Genomic DNA, 16509 nt, shown 5'->3' with positions numbered 1-16509 from the left:
CTCCTTGCGTAAACCAGTCTACACCGGTTCAGGTATCCCCTGTTCTTACTCTGGCACAAAACTGGACAAAGGGAAAGGGAATGACCACTCCCCTGTCCATCACCAACCTAGGGGTGGTGCTCAGAGCTCCTCCAGAGGGTCCCTGGGTTTCGCCACCTTGGATTCAAGGTTGGCAGGGGACTCTTGAAGCATCTGAGTGGAGAGTGCCAGCAGGTGCTGTCGGAGCCTCATCCTGAAAGGTGGTCACCCAGCTAGGTGACCAATCCCCCTCTCAGGGCTATTTAGGGTCTCTCTCTCTTGGGTGGTTTCTCAGATTCAGATTACAAGACTCCAGCAGGAATCCTCTGCACCATCCACTTCGACTTCTGACCGAAGAAACTGCCTCTGGTTGCTCCAGGACCCGACAAGCTGCAACAAAGAAGCAAGACACCTCCTGCAACACTAGCTCTTCGGCTCCTTCCAGCAACTGCAATATTTCCCCAGTTGTGCATCCTCTGAAGACAGCCTGTCTTCAGCCTGCATAAGAGGAAAGAAGGAATCTCTCTTGCGGTGAAGGAGTCACTCCTCTGCTTCGGCAGGCACCAACTGCAACGACGACCTGCTGCATGGATCCCCTCTCTTGCTGAGCTGGATCCTGCATTACAGGTAGTGGACTGAAGGGGTCCTGACGGGCCTCTTTTCCAATTGTCCAACTTGGGTAGAGGTAAGCCCTTGCCTGCCCACGCAGGACAGTATCCTTGTGCACCACGTCCTTTGCAGCTGCCAAGGCTTGTTGGCAGATTTTCCACCAGATCTTCAGGCATCCTGAGGCTCTAGCTCCCAGCACTCCATCCTGCGACACACAGCTCCCTGAGTGGTTCGCCAGTGTCGTGGGAGCCTTTTTCACAGTGCTGCGTGGGCCTCTTCTGCAACTTTCGTGTCCCTGTCCTGTGAGACTCCTATGGGTGCTGCCTGGTCGTCTGTCAGCTCTCTGTGTTGCTGAGGGCCCCATCTGACTCCCCCTCCTGGGTAGAGTCCACCTGGTCCTTCCAGGTCCCTGGCAGCTCCAATTTCTGCGAGTTTTTTGTGTGCCAAGTCTTGTTGGAATCAAAAGACACAAACCCAACTGCAATCTTCCTTCCGGCGTGGGACATCACCTGCATCCTCCAGGAACTCAATTTCGTCTTCTTGGGTGCAGTGCTGACTCTCCTTCACTGTCAACTCACCTCTTGTACCTTCAGTCTGGTGGGTAGGGGCTCCTGCCCTTCCTGGACTCTGCTGTGCTTCTTGAACATGGTCCCCTTCTTCCACAGGTCTACTTGTCCAGGAATCCACTGTTGGTGTCTTACAGTCACTTCTGGGTTTTGCATTATTATTGTTCTCTTCTCTGTGTGTGTTCTGGAAAATTTACAGGAATTTACTCCTGCTTTCCTGGTCGATGGTGTGGGTTGTGGTATATACCTTTGGGTTTTCCTAGTACTACCAGTGCCCCTCTACAAACTACACTTACCTAGGTGGGTGACCAACGTTCGTATTCCATTTTTTTTTAGCATATGGTGCTCCCCTAGCGCCATTTCTCTTTATTGTGATGTTTACCAATTGCACTGTTTTCTAACTGTTATGCCTATTTCTGCATACTAGTGTATATTATTTGTGTATTACTTCCCTCCTAAGGGAGTATAGCTTCTATGCTATTTTTGGTATTTGTATCACCAAAATAAAGTTCCTTTATTTTTGCAACACTGAGTGTTTTCTTTCATGTGTGTAAGTACCAAGTGTGACTACTGTGGCATTGCATGAGCTTTGCATGTCTTCTAGATCAGCCTTGGCTGCTCATCCACAGCTACCTCTGGAGAGCCTGGCTTCTAGACACTGTCTACACTACAATAATAAGGGATAGCTGGACCTCGTTTAAGGAGTAAGTATTATAGGCACCCACCACACACCAGGCCAGCCTCCTACAAAGTCACAAAGTAGTGGACTGCCTGCATGTGCTTTTGTGCAGGCGAGCCCATAAGGAAGCCACTAACTGCCCCCGCCACACCCAACATGTTTGCTTTCAACAATCAAGGCTGTAGTACAGTGTGTGCTGTTTCAGGGAATGGCTGGAGCTGTACTGAAGAGTGTTTAGCAACAAAGTTCAAAAATCAACAAAAATGCAATTGTTCCTTATTTTATCGTCCTGACTATCCTACTTTGTACTGGTAAAGCAACAGATTAAGATGCTTCAAGGGAGAAGACAACATATGCCTGATCAGGCTACAAGCTAGGAAACCGACAGAATTTCCTGGTCAAAAGCCACATCTTTCCTTTAAGATGCTTCCAGAAAGCGTTTGGATCAGACATGTTGCTATTCTTCAAACGTGAGGTATATGTATTTAGGACAAGGCCAATATTATCTATTCTATAGCAGAATGAGAATGAAGTGTGTAAGGAGCCTGAACTTTTCTTATGACATAAAATCAAAAGATAGTGGATGGAGAACAGACTTTTCAGGAGGAGGAGGCTTGGGGAAAGGCATACCTCTTTGGGCTTTCAATGTGGTTTCTACCCATAATGGGAGAGACATTTTCAGACCATAGTCCTCTCTTGGCATAAGTTGTTGCACCACACAAGCAGGACCCCAGGGAGACCACACAAGAGTGAATGAGTTCTAACCAACTAAGGGAAAGGAAAGCACAGGAAGCGAAGGAAGTAAACCCAGTGGCGATGGCAGGGAGGAACAAAATAAATATGTAACATGGTGATTTTAGGAACTTCCTACAATTCATAAGGGACAATATTTCTGCAGCGTTTAGGTCATACAGATACCAGAACAAAATACAGCAACTACGGGGTGAGGCAAATCACAGTCAGAGTTACCCACTTCTGAAGGGAAATGGAGGTCTCTTCAGAACAGAAAAGGGAGACTGAACATTAACAATAAGTATGCTGAATGATACTATTAGGCAATCTCATGGAGCAACACCCACCTACCACTTGTGATGCTATTAATTGTGTTTGACCAATGACTTTGTGTTTCACCACTGTGCATATTAGTTGCTCAATGTTCACCAGTAGCACATTATGGGGGTCATTCCGACCTCAGCGGTCTTTTTACAAGACCGCAGAGGCCGGGGGAGACAGAATACCGCCATTGCCGGCGGTATTCATGCCTCCCCATTCCGACATTTCCGCTGGCCCAGCGGACTGTAACAGCGTTACCGTCCGCTGGCCCAGCAGAAATGGCACATCAACATTGCCGCCGGCTCGTAATCAAGCCGGCGGCAATGTTGATGTGCAGCGGGTGCAGTAGCACCCATCGCGCTTTTCACTGCCCGAAATTCGGGCAGTGAAAAGCGCGACGGGGCTACGCCTGGGGGCCCCTGCACTGCCCATGCCAAGTGCATGGGCAGTGCAGGGGCCCCGTGCGGTCCCTTACCGCCAGCCTTTCCATGGCCATGGACAGGCTGGCGGTCGGGGACTCATAATCCCCAGGGCAGCAGTGCTTGCACCGCTGCCCTGGGGATTATGACCGCCAGGCGCAATCCTGGTGGGAAAGTGGAGGGGCCGGCAGTATGGCCGTGGCTTTTCCGCCACGGTCATACTTGCTGCCGGGACACCGCCAGCCTGTTGGCGGTGTTCCCGCCAGCAATCCGCCGGCCGCCAGGGTCAGAATGACCCCCTATATGTTATGTTCAGTTTAGCCGCCTATTGGCTTTGACATGGCATTAGCCATTACTTTCTGTATTCAGTTTAGCCGCCTATTGGCTTTGACATTGCATTAGCCATTACATTCTGTATTCTGCCTATTGGCTTGGACATGCTGTATTCAGTTTAGCTGCCTATTGGCTTTGACATGATATTAGACATTACATTTTGTATTCAGCTCAGCTGCCTATTGGCTTTGACATGACATTAGACATTACATTTGATATTTAGGTTAGCTTCCTATTGCCTTTAACGTGGAGTTAGACATTGCAGTTGAGAATCCAAGCTGTATTTTTCCAAGCTATGTTTTTCCACAAGATGAACCAAGCTGTTTTCTTCACACCAGACTAGACCTGATAAGAGCGAGTACATTTGGTGTTTTCCTTTCTGCTCAGGCTTGGGAAGAGGAGAAGTCTAGGAGTTCTGGCCAGTCTCCAAAGGCTTGCGTAGTTTTCCCGAGTCTGAGAGGAGGGGGCACGCTTTTGTAAGGATGACTCGGGCTACAGTGAGTTAGATTCGAATCTGCTTGACTTCAGGCTGGAACTAGGCGCCAGTTGCCAGTCTCCCGTTTGGGTAGATAATCTCTTTCTCGCAGTTGACAGGAGTTATCAACTTGCAGACCCCAGAAAGATGAAGCTGAATATGTAGGCCCTGCCGCCTTGCTCAAACGGTGATGAATTTAGATTTTTATGCTTTGCTAATATAATCTGCTGTGTACATTGCAACTGAGAAGTACTGTGATATATTTTGTTTTCATTGCTGCAACTACTTTTACTCCTTTGAACTTGTGCTTGAAGTCTATTAATTTGTCTCTCAAGAACTTGTGGGTGGGGAAGTATTAACAACAATAAAGGTCTTCTTTGAACACAGAAGTGCATTCCAGAGAGGTTCTGTAAGCTCCGATAGGAGATAAGTAGGAAGGCAGAACACCACTGATGCCACTTTGAAGGATGACATGGATGGAAAGGTTTCAATTATTCAGAATCACCAGCAACTGTTGCTTTGCAGAATTTAAAGACCCTGGTCCTGTGCCCATCTGATAACCTACTCCTCATGATATTGCTTTGGCAGATTTGATTTTCCCCCGGAGAGTAGTCGCACAAGTCTCTCAACAGGGGTACTACATGAGTTTGCCATTCAGCTCACCAACTGAGTGCTAGAATCTGTTGGGTGGTCGTGGTACACCCAATGTGATACATTTTAACATGAGTTGCTCCTGCTTTATATCCAGGTCATGACACCACTAATGGTGAGTGTTAGGCAATCCTACTATTAACCATCCTACACTGCTCCATATATCTTGGACTCGTACTGAAGAAAAAACTCAATCTAGCCAACCCGGCACCTTCATTTTGAGCATGAAACCTCCCACACTGGAGAGCATGACATATGCTGGGGTGGGAAACAGCTCCTGGCACTCTACTGGAAGTGACTCCCCCCTCCAGTAGGATCTTGGTTTAAAAAATGATGGCAGATACCAGTGATGGAACACCTCTCACTCCATAAGCTCTCCCACACAGAGAAGGGGTTCACTTACCTTTGGCACCCATTGATCACTTACCTCTCCAAACTGGGCCTTATATGATACCAACCCTCCTTGCCTCAGGGCACTGCAATTCTATAACGGCCAATTGCAGCCCACTAACCCTTGATCCTAGAACCCTATGTCTTCAAGAAATAAACTACTGTGGAACATTTTTTTTCTGGCAAGATGCCAGAATCTGGAACACCATAACTCGAAGTATTTGCACCACTGCCTTGAGTGTTACATGCCTGTGTTACCTATACCACAGTGGGGAGACTACTTTTCATGTAAGGAATCGGAGCCCAAGAAGGCATGTCAGCAAGTTGTCACACGCTCTGGAACCAGCCCTGTACTCACTGCCTGGTCAGCGTAATCTGCTGCCGGCGGTACAGGTGAGCGGGCTTAAGGGCCTAAGGGGTACAGAACAGGGTAGGTGCTTCTCTACCTCCGCTGTAGCCCGCTAGTAGCCCACACCTACTTTCCACTATGCATCTGTTCCCATTTGTGTCCGTGCCTGTGCCCATGCTTATGCCTGCGGAAACAGTAATCAGGCACCAGTGGAACCAGTGCATGGGGCAAAAGACTTTACAAGAAGGCTACTCTCCCGTAGCCCTCTCCTCCCACTCCTGCTATTAAAGCCCACTAAAGGGTCTGGACAACCTGCTTTTGTTCCCACCTCATCTTGTCTCTCAGCCTCCCAGAACACATTAAACACTAACTCCAGCAAGCGTCTCATAGCGGACTGCTCCAGTGGCAGCCTGCACAGAGGGGGAAGCTTCTGGTGGCTGTGGACTAGTGGGCTCAAGTGTAGTTGGAGGTGGTCGTCCGCTGAGGAGGACCCCGCCAGTGAGGTTAGGAGGCTTCAGAAGTGACCGAGCCAGGTTTCGGTGCAACTTGCGGTCCGGCTACCTCAAACTCTTCTGACACTGCTTTGCAACTTACCTCTGCCCCAGTGTGTACCTTTGCAGCTCTTAGGAACAGCAATGTAGACTTCCTGCTGACTGTCTCCATCTTTGGCTCCCCCCCTAAAAATGTGCATTCTTGTGCCCCCTCCCTACGACAATTCCATCTAGCAGGGTAAGGTGTGGTGTCACCGTCCAGTAAATACCAACCACAAGCCACCTGCATGCAAGCTCAACTGGGCATCATTCACAATAGGCGTTCCTGTGCCCCCCCACCACCAATCCTAGAGGAAGGCGGGGTGTGGTGGCACCATCTAACTACGACCAGCCAAACTCCTCCAAGCCCAAGTAAGGCCACTTAGCTAGAGTTAACTAGACCAACCAGATTACCACCTAGTTTACTAAATTAGAAACCTTAACATAATAACCTGCCTGCATTGCGCTACTGCGAAGAAACTGGAGTAATGCAAGCCTTTTTGTGGCAACAGTCTAGCACAGCAACTACTAAAACCTCATCTATCAATGAGGTCTGGGGGAGCAAGGGGGCAATCCCCGGTAAAACATGAGGGAAGGAAACACACAATGAAACCGCAAACAACCCAATCTCATAAACAAAGGCGATCGGGACTTCCTCTGATTGAAATTTACTTTGGCAAGGATGAGGACAAGGAGAATACAATGAGCAGCAGCCCTGGAGGGGTCAAAGTAAATGTAAAGAAGTGCCACACAAGCTCATCTCAACCAGAAAGGTACACAAAATTATGTTTTTCAAAAGATGCTGGGTTAGTTCTTTTTTCAAGCAACAGTGGGATTCACAGCCTTCAGACCCCGCTCCAACCCCTAGATGTGTGCAGACCAGTAAAGGAAGGCACCTCCCTGCGCTCGGAGGATAATGGGCTCTGGAGGGTCGGGCATGTCATTGTCAAGGCAGACCAGGCTCCTGGTATGTGAGGATGTTATCGCAACTCATGAGCAGGACCCAGGAGTGAATCTGCATAGTGGGAGTGGTGTTCACCCCAACCTGTCAACAAGGATCCCTGCTACCCTAACACTCAGCCCCACAGAAGTAAAAGAAGCTTGAAAGAGTCATTAAGATAACAGCCATAGCTACAACAATAGCCCTCAGAAATGTCAAATAAACGGGTTCATTACAATAAATCAGGAGGACAGCTTGAACTTCCTGAGCCCCAACCATTCTCATTCCCTAGGATCCGAGGCCCAAATTTCTTATGCCTCAACTCCGGCCCCCATTTGCTCCTCCTTCATAACTAAACTGTGATAGGCCATCTTCTGCCAATCACAAAGAAAAGGGGGTACTCAGGACTGATCGGTAGAAGAACGTGGCTCACTCTCCCTTCTGAGCACCCAAGAATGAGAGGACATGTTAGCATTGTACCCTCAAGATATACCCCCACATCTCAATACTGCAACTAACACAGGACCCGAAGCATCGGTCTCCAGTGCAACCAGAAAATCAAAAGTCAGCCAAGGCAACGCCGATCAGTCCAGCACTGCCTGCACCTAGGCATCACTATTTAATACCAGGCAACCTTTGGTTACAGGCCTTCAAAATATTTCAGACAAGATGGATGTTCACCTAACTTTACTTAAAACCCTGACTGTCTTTGTTGCGAGCACAGACGAAAAGCTAGGAAACCTGAACTCACTTATCAAGCAAGCCCAGTACGAGCCGCATGGGGCGCTCCCGAACTGCGAGTGCAGACCAATTGTGGACAAGTTATCTTCAGTGCCTCACATGCTTAGTACACTCTGTAAGGACCTTAAAACAGAGGCCACAGGTATACTGGCTTCAGTACCAAAGCGGGAGCCCCCTCTACTCACCCAGGGAATGGTATCAGGGTGCACTAATCAGCTACCTGGAGCTAACTCCAAACAATCAGTCGGTGGATATTGGGCATCATTCAGAAGTGGGATGCTTTACATCTATAGGTTTTCCACAACTTGTAATCCTTTGTCTCTAGCTCTGCAGGAGACCCAACCACCAGGGCGCCCAAGAAACAAAAAAACAAAAAACAAAACAAATGCAAAGCAATGAAGACTCCAAAGATTAAAAGGTAGGAACAACAACAAAAATGCCTTAAACCATGCTGATGTTTATCCTCTTTTCAAGTGGTTTAAAACAGAGAGCGACCGCAACTCAAGCCACTCAACCAATAGAATTGTCAACTGAATCATTAGAGCCCTGTGGTGCAAAATCAATTGTTGGCACCCTTCAGCAGCAATCCACAGAGAAGAATCACTCAGTTCCCGAGTCAACAGCATGGTTCAAACAGGGACCCACTACGTCTTCTGCCCCACGTGTAAAAGAAACTGAAGTGGTGCAAAGAGCAAAACCTACTGAAGACATTTCTCAGCAGCAAGGAACAGACCGGATTCCTCTAACACAACCGGGGGCACCAGTCAATATCCATGAAAGGTCTTCTCCTCCGTTTTGTCGCTTTACTGGACCTCCGATGGATGGCGCCATGCTGAAAGTCAAAGCTCTGACAACCAGGGACTTGGGTAAGGGGGCTGATACTCTCAATGGTGCCCCCCCGGCGTATGTCACCACGCAGAAAGTCAAGGCTCTGACAACTACAGTCTCGGGCCAGGGGGCTGACCGGCTCAACATTGACAGGTGCATGGAAAGTCTGCCACATACTCTACCATCAGGCCCTACATCTCTGGGGACAACAAAGCCGGTAACCTCCCCTTTGGTATGGGGCCTAGCGACAGGGTTTAGGACCTTGGAGGTTACACAACCTCTGGAGGACACTGCCGCCTGCTTACTAAATGACAACCACATAGCGGCCACAATAATGCACCGGCCGAGGTGCATTCTAGGAGACAAAATGCCATTCCATGTACAGGCTGCACAGTCTTCGCTCATTTTGTTTCATCAGACTCAGGTCACCTATGATCTCAAATTCAGTTGGCAGAGAAGTGGAGATCGCAATCACTCTCTACCCCAGGATCATAGTTGTGACCACAGTCAGCCAGGAGCCATGCTCCATCAACCTCAGGAGGACACCTGTTCGCAGACTAATACAAAAACCCTCATCTTCCGGCTCAAATATAAATTTAGAGGAAACTTTGAAGTACTAAATAGAGGCAACATTCTACTGCAGCTATCACACATTCCGTCTCTGGCATATCTGCTCTCAACGGATTTAGAGTTCATCCAAGCTGCGTCATCACTGATGGCTGACCAAAACAACCTGGGATACACTGATAATCACAGAGAAAATCCTAGCTGAGTGCTCCACCTTTGGGAGCCTGGGGGATGGATATTATCCATTTATGCGAGCCAGGCTAACCTGGACCTTTTATCACAGGAGCACACAGAACAGAGTGCCCTGAATAATACGACCACCAGTTCCGCCCTGAGAGATTCTTTAGGGAACTCAACAAGGAGAGAAAGACTAACCAGGATTGCACAGCTGGGTCGCTGGAATGTAAATACAACACACAATTCTGTTGACAACCCTAGGCTGCTCTAAAGAAACATCAACAATCTACCTGGTGGCCAATGACAAAGCAAGGGAAACAGAGCTGATCCCAAATCACAGAACAAGTTCCTTCGCCTGTGCTCCTGGAATATCAACAGCCTTGCTAGGAAAGTCACAGACCGTGACTTTCTTAGTTATACCAAGACCTTCAATATTATTTGGATGCAGGAAACTTGGCTAGGAGAACCCTACCATCTGCAGGGTTATTTATGTTTCTTTACACCACGAGTTAAGTTGGGTAAATACGGCCACGTACAGGGTGGCCTAGTAACCTATGTAGCAATTGTCTGCACATTTGTAGCGTGTTCTCTACATTCCGAATTCCCAGAAACTAACACAGTCAGAATCACTACCTTGCCTCAAAATAGCATGACAGATAACAATCATCTATGCCTATATCCATCCGTAACAAAGTTAACGCTGTCTGACAGTAGGTGGATCAGCTTACAGATCCTCTGACGGAGAATCCTCAAACATTGTCCTCACAGGGGACTTGAACTTACACGTGTTTGGTTCTTTTCAGATGATGCATTGACTGCCCATACTTTGATCTGGGACATACCGCGACATACCGCGACAAGGACAAAGCATATGGCTCGCCTGACAGACTGGGATAGGGCTTCTGAATGATATAGAGCACCTCAATTTGAGGGCATCTAATAGCATATTTTGTAGACGATTAACCACCAGCGGTATCCTTTCACTCCTTCTCTCCCTAAACAACAATAGACAATAGTCTCCCTTCTTCTCTTCCATCGAGTGGCTTCATTTCAATTGGGCAACAAAGGAGACATTGATTATGGCCTCAAGAAGCAACATTATTAACAATCACGCCCACATTACCCCAGATGCCTTTGGCCCGGATACCACTTATACAGTAAATTTAGGAGGACCAAGTTCACCCAGGCGAAAATAGAACAATTATCTCAGTCCACAGTGGCCCTCCTGCAAGCCCAAGGAAACTTGGCTGATAGCAAACTAAGAAGGTGGGAGTCCTCTGCTCATAGCCCGGTGGAAACATTTGCTACATCACCTAAAGCCAAGTCATGTCACACACTTAATGAAGTAGGATGCATCACTAAGGCATATCGGACCAAGTTAAGGTCACTTAAAAGAATCATAAACAGCACCCTAAGATTACTACAATTACATCCGGAGGATACTCTTTTGCTAACCACTTTACGCTAGCATAAAATAACAATGAAGAAGCTGGAGTTGGAAGCCAACAATGCACAAGAGGATGAGGTCTGGGTAAAAAGATTTGCCAACATCAAGCATGACTTCAAGCTTATTTCTTGACAACGATAGACTGGTGTGCCCATCACATGAGGGTATAACCTAGTACACAGCAGAGGAGAACGGGACAAAATTGTTGGGTAAGCACTTCAATGAAGGCGGTGTTGTTCCCACTACAGATTGGGAAACTGGCACAACAACAACAATTTTTTGTAACTTCTCTCCCCAAAAAAAAGTGAATTCTATCTTGGTTAACAAATGGGTCAGGGCTCTCCCTCAGGTCTGCACATGTGGTTTTAATCAGAGAGCAAAGGCAAGAAATAAGGGGCACCTAGTCCAAACAGTATCCCTCCAGCGATTTTTAAACAGTATGGAGACTTCTGGGCAGAGGCTTTAGAGGCACTTTTCTTAGAAATTAGGCTCAATGGAATAATTCTGGATTCCTGGAGAGGATTGTTAATATCCATAATACACAAAAGTGGGGGCAAGTCCCTTCCAAAAAACTATTGTCTAATTACCCTAATTGACAATAAGACAAAATATTTTGCAGGGGCCCTACTTGACGAACTCCTGGTCTGAGCAATGAAAAATGCAATAATTGCACTTAACCAAACTAGTTTAGAAAAAACGTTTGGGACAACTACCAACATCTGGGCCATTGAACTACTTGTAGACAGGGCAAAACCTTTAAAACAACCACTACACCTTTGCTTAATCGACTTCAGGACTGCCTTCAAACATGTGGACCGGGCCAGACTCTGGAGCAAGTTGGCAAGTTAGAGGACCCCACAAACTTTCCTGGATATGCTAATCACTCTTAATGCAGACACATTGGGTGCAGGTGAAGCTGAATGAAGGGACGCACCTCTCAAGGGGAATACCAACAACCAAAGGGTTAAAGCAGGGGTGTGTCCTGGCTCCCACACACTTAAACTTATTCATGGCTGATCGCCTAATTGCACTTGACAAATGTCATTCCAACGCCCCAAGGCTGGGAGTCCGTCGCTGTTGAGCTTCCTTTATGCAGAGGACATCGTTTTAGTCAGCCACTCTCAAGTGCGATCGCAACACCCCCTCTCCACATTGTTGAGAAATACTCTGACTAAAAGGGTCTAAATGCCAACTTGGACAAGACATGCACCATGTCCATATATAAAACAGCAAGGCCTGTCACTGGCAGCGTTGTTAAAGAACCTAAAAGTGAAGCTGAACGGGCTTTCACCCTTCCTCCAGGTACTGCAAGCCAAACTCCTATCAACACTAACATACAGAGGCAAACTCCAGAGGGGCAGAAGGCAAAAATTCTGGACAGCACCATAGTGAAGGCATATAGAATAATCTTTAACCTGCCAAAGTACTCCTATCTGGCACAGATCAGGCTGGAGTTCAGCCTGTTGAGACAGTCTTTGGCAAGGCAAGGCAAGGAGCCTTCATTATCTTCTGGGACAAAATAATTAAGGTGCCGCCTGGCACACAACCACGATTTAAAGAGGGAGCTACATCAGAGAGAAACATAACTGGCCAGAACCTACCTTAAAGTCTCTCTGGTTAACACCTGGTTAACCAAGCTGTGGGAAGGCCCCGACCAGCTACACTACGTCTAAAAAGGCAGTGTAGAGATCGATCAAGTTCCAATCATTAGTGGAAGACAAGGCAACCTTCTCTGGCAGAACTCAAGCCTGGGTGATCTTGAACACCTACACCATGTTAGCACCCCAGAAATACCCAAGTTTAGGTTTTTCCAGATTTTTGACACAGACATGGTAGAGATGCTGCACTTACTGTGTATCTGCAAGTGTATGTTGGAGGAAAGAAGGCATTTGCTATTAAAAAAAAAAAACCTTCAACCAATGGGGGGGTCCCATTCTCTGAGACAGGCAGTGATAGCCTGTTTCACCCCTGGAGACCCTCAAATGCTTTGCCAATTTGTAAAATTTTGTTACATTGGTGTGTATGAAAATGCCGAAGGCGGACGCTGCAGCACCTTGCCCTGGATTTTTCCGATCTCCAATTGTGCCCAGTTGTAAATAGAATGGGTTTACCTTTTCACTGTCATAACAGAAGCAACGGCCATGTGGACACTCCTGACAATATTTGCACATGTGCCCAGAGAGAAAAGACGTACCCTGGGTTTCCTTTTATTGAACGACCCCAAGAAATGCACACAGCAATCTTGGCTAAATTGCTGGAGCTTCTGTTAATAAGAAACGTCCAAGACACTTTCAGACTCTGTACACTTTGGCACTGGTACTTCGGCTCCTGGCTTCTGTTCCTGGGTCGTGGGGAAGGGATCTAGACCACAACCACGTACAAGGCCGTTCGATGAGACACTATCACTATTTAATAGTGTTCCTGGCCTCGGAAAAGCAGCTAGAGACTAGGTGCGGATGGTGGCTCTACCAAGTGCTGTTGTTTTATAGACGATTAGATTCCTAAGGTTCTGTAAAAAAATCAGATTTTAAATTGTTTGGGTGGTACCACATTTTATTATTTGTATTTATGGATTTTTTTATTGTGTTGCAATGGTTTTAAATAACTATGCAATAAAATAAACCAACTTACTTACCTACTTACTACCCAGCAATGCAAAATGAGAGTGGCAGTCTCACACTAAACTGATGGCAATGCAGCTATGGCACATTATAAGAAACGTTCCTTTGATTGGCTTTTTCGTGTGTGTGTGTGTGTGTGTGGGGGGGGGGGTTTACTAGTTTGAACTTAACTGGACAATTGAAATTGGGTTAAACATTCCATGAATTACATAGTTTGAGCCTGATGTAGCCAGTGTCCACCTTCTCATTAAAGGAGGTGCACAACTATTTAAAGGAAAGCTAGGAATTACTGGCAATCTTCCTTTCGGACTAACAAACCCCAGACATGAGGAAGAAACTCTGCTGCTGCAAATATGTGGAATGCCCTTTTTGTTTAGGTCCTGCTAGAGAAACAGTTCAGCTTTCAGAATCATGCTGTGAAGGGTCAGAACCACTGAGCATGTTACGCAACAGCCTTCTGTAGTGAAATGTGTGTTTTGACCACTGACTTCGTGTTGCACCACTTTGCACCTTGCCTAGCTGTCCAGTGATCACCAGTTACAGACTCCATTTTCTATTCAGTTTAGCCTTCGCTTCATTCTGCCTATTGACTTTATCGTAGCATTAGACATGCCAGTGATTTTCCACGTTGTCTGTCTGTTTTCATGCTTTTTCTTATCAAGGGCTTTGGTTGATAAGAATGTACTCAGAGGGCAGGGATCGGCCTTGCTTGGACTTGACATCTTGGTATTATGACCAAACCCCAACATGTTATTTTCAAAGCATACCTAAACTAGCCAGCATGTTTGAATACTTCTTGCGCAACAAGAGGTGTTTTTCTATAAAGCTCCTTCTTTGTTTTTTTTAAGATATAAAGAGACCCAGTGCGACAGTGAGGGATTCAGGGACCTCAATCAGGATTCAGACGCCTGATATAGATTTCCCGTGAGGGTAGAGATCTCTCTTTCTCTTTCGCAGTCGAACAGGGTCATTGGCTTGCTAGCAGGAGAAAGATGAAGCACCTACGGTGATGCATTTTTATTAATTATTTGCTTTGCATTATAATATAGATACAGATATTTGCTGTGTATATTGCAGTGGAGAATCATTTTGGTATGTTTTCTTTTCATTGCTGTGACTATTTTTAAACGTGTGCTTTCAACATGCTAATCTCTTTTAGAAACCTTGCGTAGTGAAATAATAAATGTCTTCTTTAGACTAAGAAGTGCATTCCAGAGATTTGTTGTCAGTGTAGGAGTATCTCAGCTCGGTCATTAGTGAAAACCAAAACATTTTGGCGTAGATCGGACAGTCTAAAAGAGAGGTTGGAAGTGCACTATTTAAACGTCTAAATAGGTTTTTAATCAGAGAGTTAAAGGAAGCACTGCAAACCGTGTTTGAAAATGCATGTGAAATTAAAATGTCTTATATTGTTTTCTTGTTTATCAGGACTTTCTAAATTTTGGGATGGGAGCTTGGATAAAACAAAATTACTGAATGTTTTTACATGTTTAGAAAAGGTGTTTTGTGAACAGAATGATATCCCTTTTGTTCTTGACAGGAGGGTTTGGATACTTTTGTCTGCTTACAGAAAAATGCAGGAGAGATGTAAACAGTTAGAATATACAAATCAGAAACTGAGAGAACAATTTAACCAGAAGAAGTTATTACAAGATAAAGCTGAAATCTACCAAGCTGTTACAGGGAAATCTGACTATTCATATTACAGTAATTAGGAGGTTAAAAAAGGTGGGGGCCAGTGTGAGCTGCATGAGCAGAACGTAGTTCGTGTGCAGACGATATTTGGACGAAAAATACAGAGTAGCCCACAGTTTTTGGCAGGAGTTGAAATGCATTCTTTAAAAGATTACACCCAGCATGAAATTGAGGATGTTAATGATATATTCACAGAACTTTTGCAGAGAATGATGTGTACAATTAATTCAGAGAAGACACAGGGACTGTCGCAAAATGTGCAGTTTCTAGGAATTCAGTGGAATCCGGAACATAGAGCATGTTGTTACAAGTAAAATGAAAGATTCTGGAGTTTGCTACTCCTTGCACTAAGCAAGAGACACAGAGTTTTGGAAACAGCATGACCTTCATCTGAGTAAAATCTTAACCCTTTGGTACAAAGTAACCAGAAAAAAACATGAGTTTGAATGGGGTAAGAGCAGAAGTATGTTTTTGATTTGGCAAATGAAATAATTCAACAGACTTTAGACTTGTGGCCAGTGCAAGAGGAAGACACTGAGTTACATGTAACTGTTGAGGGATAATATGCAAATTGGAGTATGTGGCAAAAACAAGGGAGAACGAGGGTGCCCCTGGGGTTTTAGACTAGGAAACTACCAAACTCTGGGGAGCGCTATACTCCTTTTGAAAAACAGCTTTTGGCCTGTTATTGGGCTCTAGTGAATACTGAGCAAATAACACTAGGTCATTATGTAATTCTGAGACCTGAAATACCAATCATGCAGTGGGTGATGAGTTCACCTAAATCTCACCGTATAGGACATGCACAAGAGGCTAGTATCATACGCTGGGAATGATACATACAAGACAGGGCTTGAGTAGGACCGGCAGGCACTGCAGCCCTACATGAACACGTGTCACAAGCCCCTGTACAGGATGAGGAAAGGGTGCAGGAGGTACCACAGGTGAAAGTCACCAGTAAGATGAGGTGTGCCATTTGAATCCTTGTCCCCGGAGGATAGGAAGCATGTTTAGATCGCTAATGATTCATTCAAATATGTGGGTACCAAAAGACATTGGAAAGCAATGTCATACAATCCAGTTACTAAAAGGTTGTTGACCACCACAGGAGAAGGACAAAGTAGCCAATATGCAGAGTTGTAAGCTGTGTATCAAGCTATAAAGCAAGAGCTGCTTGGGGCCTATCATATGTACACTGATTCTTGGTCCACTGCCAATGAATTAGCCACTTGGCTTCCCACATGGCATGCACATAACTGGTTCATTCACACGAAGGAGATGTGGAGCAAAGAGTTGTGGCAGGAAAATTGTGAGATGTTAGAACAGAGTAAAGTCATAGATGTTCATTGTCCCATTGACTCACTAGAATGCTGGTTCAATTCCCTTGCAGAAGACAAAGCCCAAATTTTAGAGGCAGAAGT

The 16509-nt window shown here is 45.9% G+C and overlaps 1 protein-coding gene across 2 annotated transcripts in view; it reads right to left on the bottom strand.

Moving 5' to 3' along the window:
• CENPT (centromere protein T) overlaps positions 1 to 16509 on the bottom strand; it is an 834768-nt gene that overhangs the window by 576348 nt on the left and 241911 nt on the right. The gene's annotated exons all lie outside the window — the stretch shown is intronic.

This window comes from Pleurodeles waltl, chromosome 12 (genome assembly GCF_031143425.1).
Source record: "Pleurodeles waltl isolate 20211129_DDA chromosome 12, aPleWal1.hap1.20221129, whole genome shotgun sequence".
NCBI classification, from domain to species: Eukaryota; Metazoa; Chordata; class Amphibia; order Caudata; family Salamandridae; genus Pleurodeles; species Pleurodeles waltl.
This window is presented reverse-complemented; position numbering and strand designations above follow the sequence as displayed.